At 38.1% G+C, this 26845-nt stretch overlaps 1 protein-coding gene and 1 long non-coding RNA gene across 2 annotated transcripts in view; one reads left to right on the top strand and one right to left on the bottom strand.

Annotated features, from left to right (window-relative positions):
• The window catches only part of LOC121957879, a 69467-nt gene extending 50924 nt beyond the window's left edge, over positions 1 to 18543 (top strand). The window contains exon 3 of the long non-coding RNA XR_006106797.1: positions 18403 to 18543. This is a non-coding gene — a long non-coding RNA (uncharacterized LOC121957879). The remainder of the gene's footprint in view (positions 1 to 18402) is intronic.
• The window catches only part of kcnk9 (potassium channel, subfamily K, member 9), a 46270-nt gene that overhangs the window by 9205 nt on the left and 10220 nt on the right, over positions 1 to 26845 (bottom strand). The gene's annotated exons all lie outside the window — the stretch shown is intronic.

Genomic DNA, 26845 nt, shown 5'->3' with positions numbered 1-26845 from the left:
TGCTCGACCTGCCTCCTCTGAGAGTACCCACCCACCATGCTCTTTCAAATGCAAATTCTAATTCTAATCAGCTTTATTGGCATGAATGTTTACGTTACATTGTTCCCAAAGCAAATTAACAGATAATTAAATACAGAAATGCATTTAAGACACATGCCATATACATACTTTCTCAATCACATATAAACATTTAGTGTAGTGTAGTGTCTTTCTCTATCTCTTGATCTTTCTTGTGCTCTTTTTTTAAAGTCCTTTTCTAGACACTCACATGTTGCTTCACGCACCTGCAAGCCTTGTAGCTCTTGAGGAACCAGGTGTTGAGGCAGTTATTCCATGAAGCACTCTTTGTGAGCTCCCGTAGCTTTGATCTTACCGTACTTTTACATTGCTTCAGAGCAATGTGTCCGCCAAATGAATGAATAAACGTGACTGATTCATCCTCTGACAACCATAAATATTTGTATCACATAATGGAGATCAGTTCGTATGTTACTGAAAAAAAATGTTGACTTCATGTTGATTAGAAGAAAGGTCAGGGGATCACTATAGTCATTGTGAATGTATCCTCTGGGGACCGTGAATGTCTGTAGCATGGCTAACAGTGTATCTTAAAGGGCTTATAATTATTAACCAAGATAATACTTGAAAACCAAACAGCAGATTTGACTATACATGAAAATATTTCCCTAAATCAAAGCTACTTATTCAAACAGATGCCACATAATCTCCTTCAAACCAAATGCAGCCATCTATTTCTCAGCTGTCACAAAATTCACTCTATAATTGAATAAATGTATCGCACCCCCAGTGGCTCTCCACAGTCATATCCCCAAGTGCCTCTAATGTTTGACACATTTATGAATATACCAAGGCAGCTCTTATCATAAACTGCATGACTCAACCTTTGTTTGGCTCCAATCCACTTTACTATGACTTATTTTGAATGTCTGCCCACACCCACAATGTGATCTCCATAGGTCTGTGCGAGCGAGTGTGAGTCATTGTTGTTCATACTCTTAAGTGAAACAGCCGGCAGCCTAAATCCAATTATTATATCATTCTATTATTATATCATAAATATTTAATTTTCTCTGTACTGGAAGGAAAAAAAAGGAACATCTCACGGTCATGTAATGGCTTAATGAATTAGCCAACAGCCTACATCTTGAGTTCAGGCGCCGAGATCCAGCGGCCTCTCATCTGCTACCAAGTGATTCAACATTAATCCCTAAAAGCAACTGAATTGTAGAAATCATTTCTCTGCAACATTAAATATCCATTACAAAATAAGAGAAATCTAAGTTAAAAATACCTGTAGATGTTGTGTATAAAGATTTCATCACAGTCTGAAGGTGCAGGCTGTGCAATTTTTTTTTTATCTCATACACGGTTTGTCAAATTCAGCTAATATCCCTTCATGGTCTGCTTACAGTCTGTTCTCTGTGCATGCTGTGTTCATACATAGCCCTGGCTCTGTAAAGAAATAAACAAAGAGGTTTGGAACAAGCCACGCAACACCATGCCAGATACTCTCCCTCTTCCACGTCCTCGCCCACGTGGAACAGAGCTATAGTAGTAGATAGTAACGAAATGCAAATATTGCTCAGTCGTCACAATAAATGTTGGCATTACGCATTTCTGCAAACCAGGAATATGTAACATCTGTGCATTTCGTACGTCATATCAGTGTTTCTCAAGTGGGGATAGTGCCATGAAAAGTGGGAATTTTAAGCCAAAACTTGATCTTTTCCAGGCCATAATCAATCGCTTTTGTGAGTTTCAACATATGCACTAGACAGTAATGGTTTGCAGAAATGCACAATGACCACATTTATTCTGGTGATTGGTTGGTAATTAACATCTTAGATACTACAGTCTTTGTCTAAAATTGACTCCACCCTTAACACAAGCAAACAACCTCACAACTGTATTCTGGTTTGGATGTAAATGTTGCTTTATCCAAATGCACCGAAATTTTGAAATTGAGAGAAAAGCACAGAGAAAAACATAAATGCAGAAATCACTCATATTTTTTTTCCAATGTAGCTTTATGCTAGCAGCTAGGTGCCAACTTTGCCTGCAAGCCATTTGGTGCTGTACAGGTGGTGTACAGGGGGGTTGTTCAAGCTTTTTTCCTGTTAAGCTGAGTGTTAATTTCAACAAGGCTGATGAACCAAAACACTAAAATTGTGGGTGTAAAATCCAAACATTGAGCTTAAAGATGCTAAAATGCTCATTGGAGCTGAGAGGTGATTATTCTTTAGTTTTTGTCAATACCAGTGACCCCTTTTAAGTTACACCAGGGTTTCCTCACATTGATTTAATTACAACATTACAACATTTATTTATTGCGACAAGCCACAATTAAATCATGGGCTACCAAAAAAAGATTTTCAAATTTTGGAGCTAGACCGATCATCAAGAGCGCTACTAAAATATTTGTTTGGTTATGCATTGCACCACACTCACAGAGCACACAGCATACTCTGGGCACAGATGGAGCAGCTGAATGCCAGGTTCAGTGAAAGTGAAACTTAAATCATTCATTCTGCTGGGTCTATAAGTTTGCATTCACTCACAGCAGCTGCCTGTCTCATCAATCAATCTGACCTGACCGGCTCTAATAAAATAACCACCGCTTAAGTCACGAACTGCTGCTGAGGAAAAAAAGAACTCATGGAAAGCTTCACCTGTGCCATGATCAGCGAACACCTCTAAATTTGGAGAGGGGACACAGAATGATACAAAGGGATGCACATGCATTTTAAATTCATCAGCTACTTTTTAATTTTTCCGTAAAATCTTTTAAAGCAAAACCACTGCAATGTACCCAATTTAGGCATAAATACAGTATATAATTTTCACACTTAATTAAAATAGAAACACACTTGCCTAACATTTGACCTTTTGAATACCTTATTTTGCAAGAGAGCACAGCAGGGAAAGGATACCTCGCTTTTGTTTTTCACTCATTTTCATGCATTGCTTGTTATTTAATCCATACCATCCATTATTCATAAAACTATCAAGGTAGTCCCTCATTAGTACCTACACACAGCCTGGGTAGTTACTCTACAAGTGTCGAGCAGTTGCTTAAATCAACGCTTATTTGATCCGTAGGTTAATCTGCCTCATATTACTCCAGGTGCCCCAGCAGCATTAATTGCTCACAGGCCATGGCATTTTAATGAAGGTCAAGAAGAGCAGGGAGGACAGAGGTGAGAACACCTTGTTCAGCTCTCTGCCTGAGTCTCCACTACGTCATCGACAAGAGCTTAATGTGTCTGGGAAGTGGGAAAACCATGGTTACCTACCACAGGCAAGGGACCTTTCACTATCAGTGCTTTTTGAAACACTAAGTCTGCACACAATCCCACTTTGTTATGGTGCCATAACGGTTATGGTCTTTCAGCTGCTCGTTGTCTTAGCTCTATTGTTAAGGGGAAAAATGTCAAACATAAAATTGTGCGCCAACAAAGAGGCAATTCCACCGATATCAGAGATGCCCGCCTGCAGCACGGAAAGATCACATTTACATTTTAAGTGTTTCGTCCGGTGCTTTTATCCACAGATGTGCAAGTGCAAGATCACAGAGAGTAACATGGGAAAGACATACAAATAGCAGATTCACCTTACTGTCATCATCCAGCATGGTTTCATAAATGTTGTTTTGCGGCTCTCAACGACCGACTTATTTAACACAAAAATGACTCCAACTATAGTTTTTCAGCGGTGAAATATTGGACTCTGGCTTAGGAATGTTCTCGGTTTATCTGGAACACACAAAAAGTGCTAAATGCCATACAGAAAGAAAACAATTTAATCATGGATAAGGAATAAAACAAAAAACATTGCTTCTGCTTCGCTAATGTTTTTAGCTGCTCTCTCCTAGAAAATACCGACTGTGATGAAAATATCACATTTTGTTCTTGAAGTCGAAATTATTTTAGGTTAAGATTTCATGGCTGTGGTTCAACAATACTACTATCATGATGGCTAAATAGGGACAAGATCTGTTTCACATGAGGTAGCTTTTTTCTTCTTTTTCTTGTTAATCACTATCATACAATTATATCACACTGTTTTTTAATGTGTGTTTTATTTTATTGGCTCTTTTGTAGAAAATACATTGAGAGTTACTGTTTGCACCTGTTAATAAGTGAAAGTTAAGTTTTTGATCCAGTAGAATGAATGGTTAAGTTTCACTTTCAATGGGCATGATGTTCTGCTGACATGTCTTTGCTGCAAGTGTGCTATAAATAACCAAATGGTATTTATAATACAGTAGTGAAAATAGAAGTTTATTTTGAAAAGACACTGCATGTAATGAGTGTAAGTTGACAGTTGTCATGTATAACCACTGACCAAATAACAGTACTTGGCAAGTTGGGAGTGAGAATATGTTTCTAGAGAGGAAACACTCATGTCAGATAAACATCTCCATTTTACCTTAAACTCTTATGGATTCTTCCAAGTGTCAAATCATATGCCCAAGGGTGACCTGACAAATGCGTCAGTTTAGGAATACAAGACAAACACAGACCCCACGTGAATATTGAGGCATATGCAATGACAGGATTTAAGAAGCATCTGCCAAACTACATATATTGCTTGCATCTTTATTCACACATTTCCTGGAAGTTCTCAAGGTCTCTGAATGAGCAAGTGTGTGACTGCCCGCAGCAGCAATTAAAAAAAAAAAAGTAAATAAACATGAATAAAATTTGTTTGTGTAAGGTCATTTTGTTTTATCTGTGTGCTCAGTAGATGATGTGAAGCCAGCTGTATTAGGAAATGTGAGCGTACCCTTGCAGAGTCAATTTACAACAAGGATTGTGCAGCCTCAAATCTGTAGTCCCTCAGTTGTCTGTTTGCTCTTGAGAGCTAATTTTTTTCTTGGAGAGACAAGGTAGATGATACACAAAAGGGAGTCTGAGCTACAAGCTGAGCAGCCTATACAGAGGAGCTGGTAATCCTCAGTATTGCCTGTGGGAGACGTTACTCCTTCGAGAATTCCTTAAATCTTGAGGTACAGCCAATGCATGCTAGGTATGTAATCCATCTCATGACTAAGTCCCGCTATGTCTATCCTAATTCTCTTAATGACACTTGCATCAGAGGATGCGGATCCATTAATTCCATGAATGGTTATACTGCTATTTTGTGAAACAGGCTCTTCTCATGAGTGTGTTCCCTGATGAATCTGAGCAGCAGTGCAGGATTCAGTGGGGAAGCGCAACTAACAACCCCCTACGGCTATGAAGAACAGAAGCCAGCAGACACACGTCACCAAGATATGGGACACACAGAATGCACAAGGCAAGAGATGCCATCACAAAGTATGGTAATGAGAAAGTAGGAAAGAAGGAGCCGGGATGGCAGAGGCAGAATCAGAGGAAACAGCCACAGACAACAGGGTTTTGTAGGCAGAAGTAATAAGACAAAGGCCTAACGAGCATCATGGGTAAGACTGATAAACTGGTGATCTCATAACTCCCTGTATTTTTATATGTGATTGAGATTCAATATCTGGTATTTTTAGCCACACTTGGGTATCTAGGATGACAGTGTTTGTGCTCATTTATGTTTAACATTAGATACAGAGACGGAGAGAGCTCTCTGTCAGTACTTTGTTTGTTTTGTCCATATTTTTGTTTTCTGAAAGCGAAAGAATTTAGATGAAATGGTGCATTACCACCAGAGAACGTATGGGCAGTGTAGTGCTGCTCAGACAAGACATGGCCATGAACATATTTAAAAAATAGCAGAATGAACCTGTTGTATTGTGAAAAGATTTCACCATCCTCGTCATAATTAACTTAATGGCCTAAAAACCACTGTCAGCGTCTGTCAGCACTGCCGCAGTTAAAAGGCATATCACTACAACGTCCTCCACCGCCTTGTTTTTGGTGTGACTCTGACCTCTAGTTCCATCTATTGGCTGTATCTTTGCTGTCAAAAAGGACATGTAATTTTGAGGGCAGTGATGTTTACAGCGTTTGAAACGAACGTATCTATTTTTCAGATTCAGAAAATGTTTTTGTCTGTCATGACAGAAAATCGTCTTAGACGTAGTCTCAGCATACACCAACTCAGACAATAACCATGCAGCATGTGTTTCTAAAAAAACAGAGTAAATACTTCATACAATAATTTAGACAGAATAGAAATCACAGTATACTGCCATGTGCAAAGTGGCATAGTGTTTATGTAAATATGGATTACTAACATGTTTGTGGCAGCTGGATTGAAGGAGTTTTTTTTTTAGTGTTTTTCTCAGCCAGGAGGACTTTGTAGCAGTGACCTGATGGTAGTAGCTGGAGGGACTTATGCAGATGGTTAGTGAGATCTTTTATAATGTGATTAGCTTTTGTACATAAAGGGAGTATAAATAAGCCTTTAGTCTGTTAGTTGTGCATTTCACCACTGTGGTCCGGATTGAAACATTACAACAAATGTCGGAGGGATTGCCATGAAATGTGGACAAATAGTCATAGTCTCTTACTTTAGCACCACCATGAAACTTGTGGTTTTGCGTGGAATGTCACAACAATGGAATATTGAATAGAATGCTGTAAAAGATTTTGGATGCACATTCATGTCTCCACAGAATGATATTAAACACTTTACGAATCTTCTGACTAACAATCTTTATGACCAAATACCAGGAAAACCATGATACTCCTAGCAGCTGTGGTTCTTATTCAGAGCTATGTCAGCATGCTAATTTGCAAAAATAAGACTGTCAGCGTGGTTACCATCATACCTACTGAACATCAGCATGTTGTTACTGTGACCATGTTAGCATTGAGCTCAAAGCACCTTTGTGTGTGCTGTAGGCATATCTGCCTCAAATACTCCTTTTCTGTCAATCAACTCTGGTTCTTGCCTCAGTTCTGTTAGGGATTCTTGAAACTCCGGTGCTATCTAGCAAATCAGCCACAGTTTTGAGTGGAACCATTGTAATTAAGTATGCATCATCACCTGAGTTTGTTGCAGAATGCACAACAGAAGTAAACAGCAAGACAGCAGATTACACTGTTTGACTGAGGTGTTTTAAGGTAGTTTTTATCTTGCTGACAGTGTCAGTGCTGTTTGATTCAGTTATGTAACATTTGTATGCTCAACATCTAGGCAGTTGAAGACATTTCATACACCATGTACAATAACCCTTTTAGCCAATTGAATCTGGTCCACAACATTATAGCTGCTCAGATTGATTATCAGCAGAACAACACAGACTCGGGCTACATTCTCACTGAAGCCTGGACTGCTGCTAATTGTTGATGTTTTTTGGCTGTAGTTCTCTTAAATGATGAAACATATATCCACAGAGTAACAATGATGAAAAAGACATCCGAAATTTTTGCTCAGAACACATTCTAGTTGTCATGTGCAGCTTCAAGTTTTGCTGAATTATTTATTGTCCCTCCCTTTGTTCTGTTTTGTTGTTCTGGCTGCTGATAATGAGTCAGCCAAGCTGTCGAAGGGGCCAAAAACTTGACAACTGTCTTGACAAATGCATGTGGTTTAATATTCCAGCGCAGTCGCCAGGAGAAAATGTTGGCATTTGTATGTTTCTGCAAACATTTGTACATTTCATATGAATCATATCAACGTTTTCAAAGTGATAAAGTATATGAGTTAACTTTGTCATTGGGAGGTGGAGAAACAAAGTACAAAACTGGTTGTGGGTGTTTTTTAGACACCCATCACCACGTTTTCTTTTGTTTTTGTTTTTAGAAAGAATAGTGGCAATAAAGGCTTTATTTTGTCACCGAGACATCGCTGCATTTCTAGCAGCCTTTTAATTACCAATTCTGGGTGTTTTTAAGTGACCCAAAATTGTGTTTCCACCAGGGATATTGCCACAAGAAACAATTTTCTGTAATGAGATCTTGTTGCATTTTAAGCGGCTTTTAAGCCACCAATTATGGGTGATTTTTAGGTTTTTTAGCGAGTCATGGCTGCATTTCTAGCTGCTTTTTAGCCACCAAACATGAATGTCTTTAGTGACTCATTGTGATCGTGTAATTTCCAATAGTTATGGTGGAGCAGGAAGGTTTTTCTGTTTGCCAAGATATCACTGCAGTTCTAGTGTTTATTTGGTTTTTTTTTTGTGACCTGTTAAATTGTTTCCAACAGAGACAGTGGCATGAAAAGCAGTTGTTTCTACCACAAAATTGCTGTATTTCTAGTGATATTTAAATGATGTTTAAATTTAAATGTCAAATTTAAATGTTAATAGTTGAAAAGAAAAAGGAAAGTGTTTTGGTACATTACCATGTTGTCAGTGGGAATTGTGCTGCCTATGTTTTTTTTTTACTTAATATTTTTCTAACTATAACTAAGTGTTTTTTGGTTTCTAATCACTCAAACAAATGTAAAGTTACAGTCCTACATAATAGCATACAAATGTAATATATCCGTGGTTTGTAGAAATGCACATTGCTAGTATTTTTTCTGGGGATTAGCTGAACATTACTTATTATTGTGGTAAGTCAACTTTAAACATCCTTAATGGACACATGCTGCAGGATCAGGAGAGATTAGTTGAGGATCACTTCACAATATCATCTGTCATCCTTTATCTGGAGATAATTCCCCTTCTGTGTATGAATGACATGATATGTCTAGTTTTGGCATCATATTTTAAAAAGTTCTGGTTATGATGACAGTGATGATAAGATGGAATAACAGAGCATCTTTTGAAAATACGAATTATTTGAAATGATAGCATTGCTGCCAACTTAGATTCGCTCCTACAGTTCTCTATTTATCTTTCTAACAGTCTTATATGCATTGTTACACACACACATGCACATGCACACATTCTTTCACAAAGGGGACTTAGAGGCCTACCTATCACCTGAAAACTACTAATCAACAATGAGTCACCCAACACCTTATCAGATAGTCATTGTAGCACTGCTCTTCAATCTTGCATTTTTCAGAAGCTCCCAGCTCAATGCTGTCTGAGAGCAATTTCAGTGATAAAACACCACAGGGGAGATGAGTATTAACAAAGGTGACTCATGCTTCTGCAACCTTCAAGGCAAATCATAATTCCATATTTCATCTGAAAGGATGTTTCACTAATTTCCACCTTTTTAAATGCATGCTGTGAGCTGTCTTTGAAGTCTCCCCTCTGAAGACGGTTTGTGATGTCCTCTGTCCGTGCCACTGATCTCAGACTGAGAGGGAGCTACTATAGTGATAAACATGACTGGAGGACTTTACTGTGAGATGCTGAGCTGTCAGCGGCATGCTGCAGCGATCATGCGAGCTCACAGCGGGCGGCCAAACCGCAGAATTGGTTTGAGACGTTGCTCAGGTCAAAAATGTATGCTTTGTTTTGATGGCTGAATTAATGAGTAAAACCCGTGTTAACCCTCAGGGAGCCAAACCCTTGAAGCACACAGTGTGGGCTCTTTTTGTGGGCTACATTGGTCCTCATGATAATGAAGCCACATTAGGTGGTAATTTAGTAAAAAGCTGTGTTATCAAGGAATAAAAATGCATCCTTTACTACAAAAAAGTTCAGAAATGTTCTGTGTGCAGTTTTAATGCCACTTAGAGGATTACTGAAAGTCCATGCTTTCAAAGAGTTACTTTTGTTGCCGTTTGTCACTGCCAATTTGAATGAGTGGTCAAATAGAAGCTTTAAAGGACACTTTTAGCTTGTTTTTACTTGTGTCTTGTTTACGGAATTTTGGCAATCAAGACTTTTGTTAATGATAACCACTGTTTGGCATTAACATTACATATTATTTGACATGTGGAGGTGTAGGTTGTTCACATGCATTGTTTGTACATTTACCTATAAAAAGTAATAGACCAGAATTCATATAAACACATGTAATCATAAAGGCTGTGATCCTGCGACCAGTGTGACCTTACAAAAATAAACAGTAAGGATATTGTGTAGAGACCAATAGCAGTTGTTGATAGGAGCTTCATGTGACATTTAGAGCATATCTTTGATGTGCAGATGCTTCTCAACATGGATGAGCCAAACATTACTAACTCAATAAGCAGCCTAAACAATGCCAACAGTGCTGACAGAGCTAACTCGCTAAAGTGTTACTCTTGATGCTGCTGTCACAATATTAGGGGTAACTGCAGTATGAGTGCAATATAACCATAGAGTTCCACTGCTTGCATGTGCATTGCGTAAGTTGCGTTTTTGCTCCGTTCCCCCTCCTCCATCAACTCCCACTGGTTGCGGTTTGAGTGCGGCACGGCACAGCACTGCCCAATCAGCTGGAGTGGCGAGACAGAGTTCCCGTGGTATTTAAAGAACCACGCGTGGTCATGTATGTGTGGTAAACACAGCAACATGGTCCATGTTGTTGGTAGTGACCTCTGAAAACCTTTGACCTGTCGACTCCAGGACTAGATGCACCCATTGTGACGTTTTGTTGATGTTGTTACCTGAAGTACAATAGGAGGTCAACACAGAATGTTTTATTCTGAAAATTAATAGGATGTTGTAATGTTTTGTCTCTGTCTGATTTCCTGTCTGCTCTGTGCATAATTTAGTTGAATTGACGCAAAGTGCTCCGGCATCTGCTAAAAATAGAAGCCTTGCGTATCTGATCCACAAGAGTCTGGACTGCCGGAGCTAGGACAAAGTCGATTCGCAACAGTGTGATCTATTTGCTCCGTCTGCCGTGGCGGATCGGAGCCGGACCGAACACGGATCTGGTGGAAATTAGCTGTAAGCCCAGTGCAAAGTGGCAGCAATGAGCCAGTGGAATACACACATGCACTAACAACAACCCACAGAGAAGCTCAGATTGCAAAACACACATTCTAACTCCACTATATCTTCATGTAGCAAATAGTGGTCTGCTGCTATATCAATGCTCAGAATGTAAACAGTACTTTTAAAGGCATAACCAATACAACTGAAAACTACAAACATTAGACCCAAGTTATCATATACAGATATTGTGTTTTACTTCAGTTACCAGGGTTGATAATATGCCTCATTGACCATGTGGTTTCTGGGCTTCATGCAGTCAACACCGCCTCATCCAATCTCCTACTGAATCCTTTCAGTGTCCAGCAAAACGTATTCCCTCCCTTAAAGTCATTTAGATGCCAGATTCCTGGGACAAAAGGGATCGAAAGCAATAGGTATTTCCAGCAACAGTTGCTCCAATTTTAGTTATTTCACCAATAAACAGTCAAGGAAAATGTCAATGGCCTGTCAATAATGTAAAGGCCAGTAATTAGCACTATGCAGCGGAGGCTTACTTGGTCTTAGCTGACAATATTGTGCCCGAGCCGTATGGATTCCTGCTTCATCACTGAGGAGCGAGCTTCTCCACCATGTTACACCTCACTCTTTGTTCCTCATTTAACAGACTGAAACACAATTTGTTGTTATTTCTCTGTCACTGAAGGAGTTCTGTTTAGTACATACTGTACATGCAGTTATGCTCAGATATTTGCAAGATTACAATACCTAAAATCAAGCTTTGTATAAAACATAAGAGTAGGGATGTATATGTGCTCCTAATTAGTGTATGGTGACACCTTTCACAATAGTGTTGTATTTTATTCTTAGAGGAATACTTCCCCTGCAAAATCATAATTTGTATATCTTTTACCCACAGTGTCTTACCTTGAATTAAAAAAAAGCTAATTTAAAACGAGTAGCTTCAGTTTTATGCACGGCTGAGTACTGTGCCTGGGCATGAGCATGTGTTTGAACTCGCAACTGCACGCTACTCATAGGCGCAAGTTTTTCACATTGTAACGTTATAGCATAACTGCATGTGTTTGGGAAATATTGAACATATGACTGGATCACTGAGACTTGGAATATGCTGCATTAGCTGTGTGTGTCTGTAAACAGATATTTTGGTACAGTTTGGTTTTTGTTTAACATGGTCCCCAATGACCTCAATTCATGAAGAATGTTCTCCTTTTTGGATTCCCCTTTCATTGTGGAGGCATGCGACAACGACAATGAATTTAAGATGCAATGAGCAGTTTAACATAAAAATGGTCATTTTAATGAATAAATGAATGAAATTCATATAAATAAGTCATGTAAATAAATCTGTGGAAAATCATGTGGAAAAAAACCATAAGCAAAACAAAACAAAATACACAAAAGCAAACAAGCCTCTTGGCCCAGTTCAGTTAACCAAAAACAAAAGATTACAAAGACTTATACAAAATCTGTAAGTCAATCTCAATAAGTTAAAAAAAAATCAAGTCAAAAATCAAGTCACTCAAACTTAAATATTATTATATGTTTAAAAAGTAGGAGTAAGAAGTGCAAACCTATTTTTTTCTACCCATATATATACATTCACATTCTATATAAATGCCTTCCCAAATGTGATATACAACCTGCTACATTATGGGCAACTATCCTAGTTTTATATACAACCCAATACAATAAAAATCGCTATCCAAATTAAAAAAAAAAAACCCAGTGCAATATAAACAACTCCCAATTTTATATAAAAAGCATTGTAATATAACAGCTATCCTCTTTTTTATGTACAACCCAATACAATATACAGTACAAACACTTACACAAGCAAACAAGACCATTACCAATGAAAATGACCACTGTTTATGGGTAAAGTTATTCTTTTAATTAAAAAGAATTATAACAATAATAATTACCGATGATTTGAAACTAAACTGACTTGGTTCAGACATGGCCAGTATTCTCTGAGATGGTAAGATGCACAAATGCAGAATAATGAAGAGCTTGTAACTATTGTAACTATTTAAATTAGAAATCATAATTGACTTTTTTTTTTTTTTTTTTTAATTTCAAATTTTATGCATATGGAAAGTATCTGCATTGCTCAGCTCATTTTCATTTTTTTTTTTATTTAGTTTGTGTTCACAAGTATTTGTTTTAATCTGTTCATGTCCACATTGTCTTTTATATTTTTATGTGGAAGGTACACTGCACAGGTCTAGGGCTTCTTGACCCGTTAAGTGTTTTTATGCTGGCTAAGTGAATGAATACAAAATAATTTTAGAAATGGAATTAATGATATCGCTCCACCTCAGGATACTTTTTTTTCCCTCTCCAGTTCTGTTGTTAGAGATACAAACGCCACTAAAAAGTGCTTCGGGCAAGATTAATTGCAGCATTATGTTCTACCAGATGAACTGTTGAATCAGGGCAAACCTGGAGCACAGTCACAGCATCGGCTCTGCTCAATGTTGATAACTACCATTAACTTCAAAGCATAATCTCTTTGCACTTGGTATAAAATGTCAATTAAACCTCTGTAGAGAACATTTCACCAAGCGCATTGTACTGTGCACTGCGTTGCAGCTAAGTCCACCATCCAGATGTGCAATCATTACAATTTCTTGAGACATTTAAAGTCACGTCACAGTCACATCCTGCAGCCTTGCTCCTGGCAGGACAATGAGCTGTACCAGGTGTCACTCTACATCCCCTGTTAGGCCTCACCTAATGAAGCTCATTGCCCAGCATCGGGAAATACGGCTGTTGAGTGCTGCTAAGCAACAGGCCCCTTGCGCTGTTCTCGCTAAAATCACCTCCCCTGAGAAACGGACACCACTTGGCTTGCTTTGCCCCGCTGCCTCTCTGCCGACACACTTGTATCAGGGATGTGTTTTGCTCTAGTCAAAAGGTCATCTCAAACTGATGTCTCGGGTCTTTTTTTTTTTTTTGCAAGACGAAGACGTGATGTTAGTCCCAGCTTGTCTATGATAATGTTGACCCACAGCAGCCGGGCAGCCTTCGCTAATGGTCAGCTGGTTGCCTCTTGGCTCTATGCTACAGCTTGTTTGGCCTCCCAGGACTTAGGACAGCCAAACAGAACAGCACTGACTCTCCCTCCTTACTTTTGTCGACTTTGCATCACTTTTCATGCCAGTTATTTCTGCAGCATGTATAATACACATGCTGGAACTGATTAGGCTTTGCATTTACATAAATCATCAGGTTTACAGAGCACAGACTGAACACCTGCGTGCATAATGCTGCAGCAAGCACGCAACTGCGCAGTCTTGAAGAGCGCATGTTGCATATCATGTTGCATAATAATAACTCAGCTGAACATTGTATTCCTTTCATTTGTCATGCATTAATAAATCTACAGTTAAAGACGTTTTTCACTAATGGATAGGTGGCCTTTTAATAATACTAGTCCATCAATGCGACAATGAGCAATGAGACAAACTTTTGCTCAGGAGGTAGAAAACCATGTGAATTTGTACATGTGGAACATATTCTCATAGAGCAGGTGGTATGATTTCCTATGAAAATGCATGCAGAACAGTTTGTATGATATCATGGAAATTGTCGCCCCACAAATTATGTAACATCCTTAACCTGAAGTGACAGAATTAACATACAGTTTAAGAAAGTCTGTTTTTTTGTGCCCATCCATCACCGCAACCTGACAAGATCACTTGGGACTGCCTCCTTTTTTGCGCCTGTGAGCACATTGGTCACATGATCACAGCCTTGCAAAATATTTGGGATATGTACAAATTTAGGTGCATTACTTTGCATAGAAAAACGTACAAACTGCTTGTGAGAACAGCATGGTGTGTGAAACAATGGCAATCTCATATTACAGCTAAACAGTACACTAAAATATGTTTGTGAAAACATTTAGGGGAGAACAAGGCAATGCAGTAACAGAATCTTGGTATCTTGTAATCTTTTAAAGTTGATCAGCGCTGCTGAGTTTGACTGATCTCCGTCCATTCGGTCTTACTGTGCAGGAAGCAGTGTGATGCCCACTTCCTGTTCACAGTTTCTTGCTATTACAGCTTAACAGGGCACTTTTTGTTAACATTTTAGGCAAAAAATAGGCAGTGAATTAACATAATTTTGATTTATAGCCAGCATTACCTCGTTGTAACGTTTGATTAGATTTCAGTCTGAGTTTAAGAGACAAAACGTGGGAATTTGGTCTGTCTCTTGATCCAGCTCCATACTCTTTGTGTCTGCAGTGGCAGCATAGGTGGCGGGCAACATGAAATGCAAAGTAGAGCCTGTAGTTTGAGCAACAACCAGAGAGTCAGAAAAGCTCTGCTGGATGACTGGTTTTGCATCAGTTTGCGTCATCTGGTTGAGTTTTGCCAGGGGTAGAGGAGGGATATCTAGACTATGGGTAGATGGAGGGAAGTTTCCCACAGTTCATTTGCACTTACTATCTGCATCGCTTGATACAAAGCTGGTTGAAAATAATTGAAGTATCCCTTTAACAATGTCAACATGCATTCACAACAATGCCATGCAAGCTGAAGGTGATGTTCTAACAATTACAGCCTTCGTCCTGTTGGTTTACTTGTTTTATTCCGACCTATGTAATTCTACTGTCACTGAGCTTTCACACTGTATTTGTTTTCCACCCTCCGGGGGAACCGCATTTAGTATCAGAGACACTACTCGTGTATCAAAAAACGCCAGCGGACCACACACTGTGCACAAGCCGCCAACGCTGATTTCATGCTGCTGTTCCGTGGCAATAACTCATACAGGAGACCACACACTCCCACTCTTTCTACAGATGGAATAAAGTGGTTGTGATAAGACCGTGTGGGAGTGCATTACAGTGCCGAGCTACAGAGGGAAGATGATTGTCAGGGTCCAGCAGGAGAGAATTAACAGCAGGTGGTAGTGCTGGAGTAGCATTGGTCATCCGCACTCCTCCTGTACCCACTGTAAAATTACATAAAATACCCGGGAGTTTTATGTGCCGGGAACATCGCGTCAGAGAGGGAAGCAAGACTACAGGAACATAGTGTATGAGCATAACAATAAGATGCAAAGCCGTCTCGTGCCTGAGCTGCAAGGAGGAACACACAGTGTTTTGGCAGCTGGGAACTGTGTCATGCTGACTCACAGCCTCGGGCGGGCCGGAGTGGATCAGAATGCAACGAGCTGATGACGTCAAATGTGTTGCAGCATCCGCTTGATTCCCACTGCTGGGAAATATCCGTTAGATTCAGGTGATAAAGCTTAAAAGGTCTTTAGGTCTAAAAAATCCACCAATCCTTAAAAAAAACATTCTCAAAATACAGGATGGTGTATTTTGAGAATGTTCAGAGGATGGTGTTATTCTATTTTTTTTTTCGTCAGCAAATCCAATGAAAAGAACAAAAACAAAGTGTTAGTCCCATCCAGGGGGCACTGTAGCTATGTTTTAGCTATATACAAGGTGAAAGTGGCAAAATTTGGTTTAAGGAGGAGTCACATGATGTGGCCTAACTCTGGGGACATGACAGATAGATCATGACAAAGAGGATTTAGCCAGTGATGAAGTTCAGAGATCTGCGAGTTCTGTTTAACTTGGTTTACTAAAGTTTCTAACGTTCAAAAAAGATTGATTAAATTAAACTTGTCATTTTTAAGTTGCAACAACTTAACAAAATTAAGTAAAAATAACCACATTTTAAGTACACTCAAGAATTAGAGATAAAGTAAACATTAATTAAGACTAATAGTCATATTTACTTCCATTTATCAAGGCAGTCGGTTTTTTAGATTTCTATAATTTAAATCTACTTGTATGATTTAACAGTGTAAAAGGGCTCATTAATTTTCCAAAACAGCTGTAGTTTTCATAAAATGTCATCAAAACAGTTGGAAATATTGCAGTTGTGTTGGATAATTTTCTGCACAAATCTGATCCACTATTTATCAATAACAACGTCATGACAGTATATGCGTGATTGACTCAAAATAATGCCAGTGCCAACATGGCAACAACAATAGGTCGCTACAACAAAGACCCAACTAGAGAAAACAGACAGGTGATGGTTGTAAACAAGCTGAGTATTCACACCATCTAAACCACTTTATATGGGGCTAAACTGAAAGTGAGCACACACAAACTGTTGGTTATAATATCTATTAACTGCAAACTTTGATGGATGTCTAAACGGTTTGGGTAATAATTATATAATATGTTTAATTTACTCCTCAAGTGAGCCTGGCTAACCTGCTTATCCGATTGCCCAGCTGCTCATGTTTCTTGCTCCATGTGACTTCTTTGATTTATATTGCGACTTTCCCAGATTCCAGCAGTTAACCTGGTAAACACAAACTTATTATAACCAATATTAATGACGGCCAGGAAATTAGAATAAGGGCCAAGTTGTAAAGCTAAAGTTTTCCTTTGAGACATGGCCCCAAACACGCATAATTTAATAAACAAGAATAATACATTAGACTTATTTTAAATAACACTAAATAACATTTAGTGTATGAATTTAAATGCCCTGCAATGTATCAAATTCAGAAACTCTACTTTGATTCCATCTTGCCTCATATACAGCCTTACATAGAGCAGCATGCATGTTCACATCAGTATTTCAAAGAAATAACGGCATTAATATTTTTGTATAATTAATAAGCAGGCCTCATTTGCAGCAGATGTCCTTCATGTTATTTTTATTTTAATGCAAAGTTGTTTCAGATTAGTAAGCTAAGAAGCTGGAACATCAAGGTCTTAAGTAATATAAAGTAGTTACTGTACTGCAGTTTGTTGGTAAAACTGTTCTCTATACGTGGATCACTGTCTTTATCAAATATTGCATTTGCTTTTACATTCAGCGCTTGTACATTGTGCCAGGATGGTAGAAGGTGTGCTTGTTTTATTAATTGCAGAGTGCAGGAGTTCACTGTTCACGTGTAAGAGCTGGCACGGTGCATTGGACAGCACATGCTGTTCTGGTTACTTTTATGGGTAGCTAGAAGGAACTTCAATAACAACGACTGTGATTTTGAAAGAGCTGCTTAGTCACAATGCTAACCTAAATAATAATATCATGTCACAGGACAGCACCAGTATGCCTATTTCTATTCACCCTTTGACACCTGAGCAAATTGGTTTTCTTTCAGAAACGTGGAAAGAAGGTAATGAGCAACTTAACAAGGCCTGAACCACAAATCAGCAAGAAGTAAGTTAAAAGTAACAAGAAAATTATCTGAAAATAAGCACACAAAAAACATGAAGAAAAAAAAACAAGGAAATGATCCCTAAAAAGTGCTGAAAAGTTCTATGCTTTTTTTTTTCTGTGACATAAAATTAAAGAAAGAATTAGAAATATTATGAATAGTGTTTTCTTTTACTATTTCCCCCTAGTTTCTTTGATATTTTCATAAATATACCCCCTTTTAAAAATCATTAATTTAATCAATTAAATAAAAATACAATAATAATCATAATAATTTCTGGGTCATTTCTTGTCACTTTTTATTTTACTTATTCCTCATTTATTGAGGGACATTCCTTGCCAAGTTAGTCACTGCCTTTTTCCCCATTTTTGAGAAAATTCAAACAAATTTTCAGATTTTCAAGGTTTAAATTATCCCCAATAAACCCTTGATTTATTGATTGTTTCTTCCTCTGTCCTCTCCTGCCACAGTCTTCCTCCATTTTCATCTTTCAGCCAACATGGCTCCTCTGTGACAGCTGCTTAAGAACGACACCACCTGGCCCCGGGCCCCCAAAACACGAAGAGGCACTACGGTTCATCAAGCCACCACTCACCAACCCCACTCTCACACTGGCCCACTTGAGCCTGGATGAGCCCACTGTGCCCGCTTTGCTCTGCTTCGCCCTGCGCTGGAGTGGAGCAGCCAGTCGCCAACACTTGAATCCTCCAAGAAAGTGTGAGGGTGAGAGGAAGCCTCTGTGGGCATTTTATTTCTATGGAAAGGACTTCTGTCTCCGTACACTCAACAACGGCTGGCCACAAGCCACTGATGATGTGACAGAACACTAACAACATTAGAGGAAGCAGTGAGAACAGAACAGTGCTCTCAAGCTAAATATGCTACACAGTCACTTTATTCAGACTGTTTTCAGATTACCAAAGAGTTATTAAACGCCATTGGATGGTTGGACAGAACCTGTCGTGTCCACATGATACGCCGCTGAACAGCGTCAGGTTAAAATGCTACCAGTAATGACATATTATAAGGTGGGCAGGAGGTATAATAATGATAATAATAATAACTTCTAGGACTTATATAACACTTTTCTAAGTACTCAAAGATGCTTTACATGAAATGCAAAAAAGAAAACAAATGCAAAATAAGGAATACAAAATACTGAAAGATGCTTACATGAAACAGAATAACAAACACGAACTATAGAGGATATCACAGTTTAGATTTGGGGAAGCAATTTGTAGGTTGCGGATGTTTGGATTGACGGAGTCCCAAAGGGTTTGGGCAACAGTGGCAAAGGTTTTGTCCCCCAGGATGCAGTGGATGGGTCCAACAAACCCCGGAATTTAATGGAGGAGTCCGGAGTTTGCTTCCCGTGTGAATGTGATGGGTTTTTTTCCATACCTAACCATGTGCTTCTTTGTCTTATCCCAACCATCTGTGCAAACATGTGCGTTTGTTGACGTCCTGGTGTTGGTTGCCATGTGCTTTTGTTGCATAAACATAATCACGTGCTGCATCATCCCACCATTTGTTGACATCACAGTAGCAGCATCCCAGAACGTAAAGAGCAGACGGATACCTAGAGCCTAATATGGAGATGCAGTCCATTGCAAAGTCAAATATATTAGAGAAAAAAATGAGTTTTATTTCAGTCAATATTCATCTGTTTAAGATATTACACCTTAAACAGATGAATATTGACTGCAATACAAGATAAAATGATTTCAATTACATAGCACCCCTGCTTGGACTCAACACCATTCATGTTCATTTTAATGTTGGAGAGAGAGAAAAACACTGGAGCTCAGTAGTCCCACATTAGTCACTGCCCCCACACAATACACTAAAAAACTAAATCAGGCACAAAAAAAACAAAAAAGGAAATGTATTGCTGTGCTGTTTTGAAGTAGTAATTCACCTTTCCTGAGGAAACTAAAGTAATGTTAATATATCAAGATATGCAAACACATCATCATTGGAATTTAAATTTAATCTCTTAACCTGAAGGATTTTTGTCAATGCATCTGTCCTGTAGTAGTTTCTATTAACAATGCAAAACAGAATCTTTTGATTTACGAAGCATTTTTTTTCTGTCTGACTGATCGATGTCTGTGCTTTGAAGGCAAGACAGTTGCCCTTAGATATTTTGATAGAAAATAACATTAACCAGTTTTAACAAGGCTAACGGTATTAACCTCACCCATGTCCTGTCAGTTATCTGAATACAGATAATGACGTCTCTGTACACCTTTAATAAGCAGAAATCTTGCTGAAACAAACATGATCTATCCAAGTCCAGGGGTTATGAATTAGTATAATTATCTGAATTAATGGATGGAATATACAGGACACAAAACTTTGTCTACATGTGTATTGACTCTGTAGTCTTAACATGAACTGGAAAAGGTTAATCTACAGGAGAATATTTGAAAGTAACTCAGAATGCCTGAGAGCCTAAATGAATTATACCTATTATATTTTAACATTTTGAATTGAATTGTCCTGAATTTATCAGCAGTCAGAGTCACTGGAAAATCTGCAGATCTGCAGGGAAGTCTAGTTGTGATTAAGTTAAGTCAACAGTACTATTAGAGCTATTTAGATGTGTACTTTTTGATGGAATTCATGTTGTCGTGATATTATTATTTTATTCAGCACAGAATCTAAATCTCACTATGAGTTCCTGTTATTTTTTTACAATAAGGAACAGAAAGAGTATTTTTGTTCAGTTTTTTTTGTATGTTCTTGAAATTAACAACAAAATATTCTCAGTATTTTCGTAGTATCAACAAGAACCGTTATAGTTATCGCAAATCTGAAATATCACAATATTAGTTTACAGTCAATCACCCTTACTCCAAAAAAAAAAAAAACATTGTATCCTACATTTTCCCTAATGCACCATGACATCTTTAAACCTCACACTCCACACTTCTAGTGTGTAACAAAGATATTGTTATAAATTTGTTGCCTCCAAGCCAAGACTGTCCTTGATGATTTCATTTGAAACTAACCTCTAATGACATCATCAGTTATTTTCTCGGACTTTGGGGAGGCTTCCTTCAGAGCCACAGACAACACATTACAACCATCGTCACAGGCTGAGTGTTATTTCTTGTGACGACTTAAGTGGCTTTGATGTGTATAATTGAACCATTGCCCCTTCAAGAAGCAGATATTTAGTCTTTTATATCTCTCTCAGACTAATAATATCTCATGTCATTTGGTTTTTTTTTTTTAGTTAAAGCCGCTGGCACAAACAGAGTTGCACTGAGGGACCTTGTGTGCACAGTTTACCCTCTGAGCGGTGAAAACAGACCAGCCGGCTCCAGAGCCACTGACTCCCACAGAGAGCATCAGCACCACAGGAACACATTCCCATCGATCTGTGTGGAGAACTCCATCAAGCTCCCAGCAGGACACTACAGCAAAGTGAAAATAATCTACTGACTACAAAGTGCAACTCGGGTGAACGCCTCAAATCATTTTTCAATAAGCGGCGGTAAGACAATATATTAACAAGTTTTTTTGTTCCAAGAAGAAAGGCGAATACAAGTCCCTCCAGCATTAGAAGACATCACAGCCAGCTGCCAAGAGGCAAGGTGTTGATTTACAGCACAGATTTGATCTCGCAAATTGGGGACATGGAAATAAAATCTCGAGTGAACAAAATCGCTAAACACCTTGGCGACACTCCATTAATCATTGATAGATTCTGCTTGATACGTCCAGGTAATGTAGCACAAGCATCGAGGGGATAACAACACAAGAATCTTCCCTTATTTTTGCTTTAATCAATGTTTCCCCATTAAAGTACTGAATCAAACTGTAAAAAAGTATAAAACACCGTTATTTCCGCACACATACTGCAAATACTGGTGAAACAAAGGAGTATTTCATTCAGAGCCATTAACCCTTTGAAACCTGTGAAAATTGGTTTGATTTCTTTCAAAAGCATGGGGAGAGGGCAATGAGCAACTTACCAAATCATGGCCCAAGATTTTGCAGGAAATTAGTAAAATAAATGAATAAATATATAATAAAAAAAAAAATAAAAAAAAGCTACAAGAAAAGTGCCTGAAAATAAGCACACAAAAAACAAATGAAAAGTGTAAAACAAAAAACAAACAAAAATATAACCCCCAAAAAGTTGTGATAATGATTTAAAACTATATATGTATATTTTCCTGTAACGTACATTTTATATAAAATTATTGTAGATATAAATATAGACTTGTCATTTTTTCTACTGTTTTTTTCTAAAAAATTTCCAACCCTTCTCCCTTTTTTCAGTTAATTTTGAGGTTATTTTTTTTTATCACCTTTCTCAATTTTTTTTATTTTATTTTGTTGGACATTTATGGCCAAGTCGGTCATTTTTCAATTAAATCAAACTAATTTGCTCAGGTTTCAAAGGGTTAAACAGCAACACATTCAGACAGTTTAGGGTCATCAACCACTCAGAGCTTATGACAGGTAAAATAAATTAAAATGAAAATGAAATTAGTTTAAAGTGAAGTAAAAAAAGACAATGTGCTATAGGCTGTGCTTCACACAGTGAGTTTGGTGTCCACATTCTAAAATCTGATCACCCACAGATATTTAATCCCTGGGGAATTTGGCTTCCTGAGGGAAATTCATGAAAGTAATAGTATTAAAACTTCTGGGAATTCATGAGCGATCTGTAGGGCTGCCGTGGTCCATTGTGGCCAGTTGTAAGAGCTACTATAATTAAATAATTAAAAATAATTTCCACAGTGAGACGATGTGGTAACAAGAACAATCCACCATGGAAGAAGTCTGAAACAGCAGAACAGCAGAGATATGCTCACAGCAGATTTAACACTGTACCCCCACCACCACCAAAAAAAAACATGCATTGCATTGCAAATGCAGACAATGGGCAGCTTGACAAGAAATTACCCCCAAATTAACTGGAAATGTGTAAGAAAAAAAAATAATAATATTTTTTTAAAAAGCTATTAAAATCCTGGATGAGCTAAAGGAAAATTCATGGTATCTCAAAGTCAGTGTAGGATTCACCATCTGGGGATCATGCAAAAAAAATGTCATCTTTGTACTTGAATTGCTACATTATTCAGGATAGAAATGGTGGATAAAAAAAAACTAAAATATAATGATTGTGTTGTTAGGTAAACTTAAAAAGAGGTAAAAGGAATTTTGATTGTCAGCTCAAATTATTGACAAATTTAACGTGTCCTTCCTATCTCATTGTAAACTTTTTTTCTGGAGGACTTATTCTATGATAAATATTTCATAAAAATAGCAATTGTAAAAAGAAGAAGTAAGTAAAACACGATTGAAAACACATTCTAATTATCCAAAGTAATTGGGACATACAAATTGATATAATGTCTATCTAAAGCTGTCAGTGCTTTCAAATCCCAGTCACAGCCATTGCTCAATATTGGAGGCTTAAATCTCAGAGACAGATATGTTCTGTCTGCTTGATGCCCCTGCAGGCGGATTTTTAGTCATTTTGATGAAGTAATCCTTGAAGAGAAACCATATGTTTTTGCATAAATTCCTAAAAGTCAAATGTGTCTAAAAAATAAGACTGAAGAGGAGTTAATGGCACGCTGTAGCAGGAGCGGCTGCCGTTTTATTGAAGTATGGTAAACTGAGTTGGTGTTTTATTGCCATTCAAATGAAAATCTGAGTGCTTTCAAAAAAATGTGCTCATTTTGTTTTGCTTAGGTAACTGCTAAAGATTTTCAAAAACAACATAAAATCTGTTTTTAAAAAAAACCTTCACATCGTTTACAAATGATTTCTTTATTCTGAGGATTTCTTCCTCCATTAAAAACATGACATAAGCTGTTAATCATGGTATATGCAGCTGTTATGAAACTCTCCTGCATAATGAAGGAGCAAATCACCTGGATTTAAAATTTGCTCAATCATTTGATTGACGCGCTGCTGGAGAAAAGGAATCGTGAAATTGTGTGTCCTTGATGCATTGGAGATTTACATAATCCATACTAAGTAATGGGAAACCCGGGGTGTTACAGCCTATATGTCATCAAGAAAATTCAGATGAGTAAGTGGGCTTATTCTCTGGCTTTTTTGGCGTCCGGAAAGTATGATTTGGCAGCAAATTGCAATGCAAGTAACAATATTTTTTTTTTTTTATCATAAGAATTTGCACTTTTTTAAAGTAACAGTTACATAAGATTGACATCATGATATGATGCAATATCAGTGCTAATACTGATTATAAAGACATTGATCTAAATGAAGAATAGGCTAAATTACAGATGAGACAGACAAAGATAAATTCACGTTTTAAGTGTAATGATCTGGTGCTGTTCACAGCGACACCAAAATGGCTCAACCCAGTCGGGTCAATAACGGTCAATAAATGCTGGTTAAATTAAGACGTGCTGCTAACATCTCTGTGAAGGTGTGTGTCTCTGTCACAGCAGTGGATCAATACGCTGTGCATAGCTGTGCAATGAAATTGATCAAATTTTGTGGTAGGGCTACCCCCCCGAGAATCGAAGATTTAAATTGTCAGTCAGGGTCAGTCTGAAACTGCTACAAATTGAGCAGTGGGGGGGCTGTTGGCTGTTGGCTGGACTACAGCCTATAAACAGGAAACCCTGTGACTGAGTGATGACGTTGCACCGTTTGACATCGCTTGTTCCTCATTGGCCGTGGTTCTTCAAAATAAATAGGCGCGAACAGGATGGACATGCTGACAGATGCTGACAGTCCTCTATTACTGTATTACAAAAAGTGTTGTTGTACATTGCCAGTCCATCATTAGCGCTGTTAGCTTGTTTATTAAATTACATGAATGCCGCTGTCACGCTGAGCTCTGTTCTAACTTAAAAACTTTCTATGGGAAAAAAGTCACATATTTGAATTGAGTGGTCGTATCTGATTTGACAAACATAATTCTGAGTTGTGTACAGCCCTATTTTGCAGTGAAGTTGCGATGATTGGACAAAGTTGCAATTTTGGGCAGAATTCACAGGAATTGTGTGATTTCATGTGAATTGTTGTGATTGCAACATTGCGAAATCCTGGAGGGACTGAACAAGTTCTCTTTGGAAATAAGAAGAGTCTGATGCCTGCCAGGAAAACTGCCCTCTTGCATTGTGAAATTATACATCCAGGCTCTTCAATCAGTCCTTGTCAAAATGCTACGCAGATGGGCAATCTGTGTGTTCCGCCAAACCGAGCCACCCTCCAGCCCACCTTACCCCTCCACACACACATGAACACACAGCAATCACTGTCCACATGCTTCGCATCTGCAGGACTCCACCAAACAATCCCTATCAAGATCACAGTGTGTATTATCATCCAGAGGACAACAGCTGAGCAGAAGCAAAGTGCAGCTTTCAGCAGCCTGCGGCCCCGTGTGAAGTAACAGACAAATCACAGAGCGCGTCTATTGTGTGCAAATAGACCCATGGAAACATTTCAATCCCCTAACCCTTATAAACACCATATCATTTCCTTTAGTCAAAAATGTTTCTTATATCACATCTAAATCGTGTAGATTGTCATTGCTTTCCGTGCCGAGGGGCCAGTTTTGTTGTAACCAGACGTGTTGAACTGGATTGGAAGCTATACACCAAAAGGTGCATTAATTCTCTAAAAATACATGAATAAAAATACAATATAATAAATAAATATGGAGAGTTTAAGGAATACAGATTTTTTTTCTTAAAGAATCATTTACAGCAGGATCTATAATTATTATCTACTGAAATACATTCAAACTGTAATTTATAAAAAGCCTTTTATTTGATGATGGCTTCTTTGAGCTGGTTGATTCATAGTGCACTCTCTGTTAGTGGACTCGTCCTACTAACACATAAACTGTATATAATGTGTGAACGCAATTAAAGAAATCTGTAAGTGGCACTTGCTGTGCAGTGTAATGGAAACTGTGACTTGCACAATAGGTCCGACAGCAACGCGGCATCTGACTCATTTTAGTAAAGCAAAGGGCTTTCATTAGAGAGGACGGCTGATGAGTTTATCTGCCAGAATGTAGAGATTGACTTGTACAGCAATACAAAATAGAGGCATTTTACTATACTGTTGTGCAAATAATATCATGCTGTTTTCAAACCATTGACTCATGTGAAGGCAGAGGATTTCCTCGTTCTTGTGTGGCTGTTGACACTGACTGTTGACAGTGTCAGTTTTATTACATTAAAGCTGCACTAAATGATATTTTTATGTTAATGAATCATCAGATTAACGTGTATTCAGACAGGTTTCACTCAGATTGACAAATCCACAGATTATTATCATTCAACACTCCACCTCAGTTCCTCACAAACTCTGTTCTCAGCAGCCTGAGATCTCCAGGCAGCTATTTCTAGAGGTGAAAACTTGAGACATATGATTCAAAACAACTTGACTTATTTTTATTAGGTTAAATATTTGCATTGTTTTATATATCGAGAAATTCCGCTTTCTTTTTGAAACATGATTTCTAGTGCAATGCAATGGGAACAAACATTGCAATTTATTAGGGCCCTGCAGACCAGCTGCTTGAAACTCCCTCATGTCTTACACATGTGTGACTTGCCCTACCTCTGGCTATTCAAAGGGAAAAAAAAGAAACTGGAGATGTTTGGAGGCCAAACAGAAAAATATTTTACTCGAGGTGGCGGAGAACAAAACCAAGCTAAAATGAGAGTGAATATTGGACGAAGAATTGTCAGTGTGCAGGAAACACAGATCCAAACCAGTGCAAATGTTCCTCCAAAAAAAAAAAAAAAATTGTAATGGGCTCATTCTTATCTACAACTTATCTACATATACATTATTCTCAATTTCTATAAACTTTTACGGACAAAATGCTACTTTTTTTGGCTTCTCACATTATTCCTTACTTTATCATTCTCAGTCTTTTTTCATCAGATA

This window comes from Plectropomus leopardus, chromosome 18 (genome assembly GCF_008729295.1).
Source record: "Plectropomus leopardus isolate mb chromosome 18, YSFRI_Pleo_2.0, whole genome shotgun sequence".
Taxonomy (NCBI): Eukaryota; Metazoa; Chordata; class Actinopteri; order Perciformes; family Serranidae; genus Plectropomus; species Plectropomus leopardus.
This window is presented reverse-complemented; position numbering and strand designations above follow the sequence as displayed.